Source organism: Solanum tuberosum, unplaced genomic scaffold (genome assembly GCF_000226075.1).
Source record: "Solanum tuberosum cultivar DM 1-3 516 R44 unplaced genomic scaffold, SolTub_3.0 scf00044, whole genome shotgun sequence".
Lineage (NCBI taxonomy): Eukaryota > Viridiplantae > Streptophyta > Magnoliopsida > Solanales > Solanaceae > Solanum > Solanum tuberosum.
This window is the reverse complement of record NW_006238970.1, coordinates 800,018-800,865: the sequence shown is the minus strand read 5'-3', so window position 1 is coordinate 800,865 and position 848 is coordinate 800,018.

Sequence of the window (848 nt, the reverse complement as noted above, 5' to 3'; positions counted from 1 at the left end):
CAAGAACTCAATTTAAAGCATGCATCATTATAAGGAGTAACATAGAAAACTCAGTTTTTTCACACAAGACTCCAAAAACCATGTATCATACTTGGCTCTAGTTTCACTCTATCATTTTCCAAGTCGTTACAGAAGGGAACCCTCAATTGAAACCCTAGCTCTCCACCATCTTCGTCCTTGAACTTGAGAGAACTTTAGAGAGAGAAAGAACTTTGGGGATTTGATTTTGGAAGAATGAATTCAAAAACACCTCTTAAATGCTTTAATACCTTTAAAATAATATTAACCCAAAGTACCCAAACTACCCCTCACTTAGTTGGATCTTTTTAAACAGGTCAAACTTAAGTTTTATTTTCACAAATTTCGTCGGGAAACAAGTCCTCGAATCGGAGGTGTTCCCACAAGTTTCTGGAAATTAAATGTCGAGGTAGAGGAGTCCGCGATGCGGACCAAGATTTTTCGCCATTGGTGGAGCTAGTCCGCGACGCGGACATGATCCCTCCAAGTGTATTTTCTAGCTGCCTTGGCAGCTTGCTTAGCCAAGGGTTAGGGTCCTCCTCGGGGACCCTTAGGGTGGTCCCTGGGAGTCGTACCCGAACGTTTTGACCCTAAAAATATTTATTAAGACACTAGGGTCACCTCCAGTGATTTTAGACTCCAAACAAAACATAAAAACATGAACATATTAGAACAAACCAACACGTAAAAGACTAGTTTCTGAACGTCTTGATCGTCCCTTGATGTTTTACTTCCAAACTCTTTAAAACAGACTAAAAAAGGCTATTATTCATTATTTTAACAAGTTATTAATGCATAGGACCCATGTGAGGCTTTACTTTATCCTACTT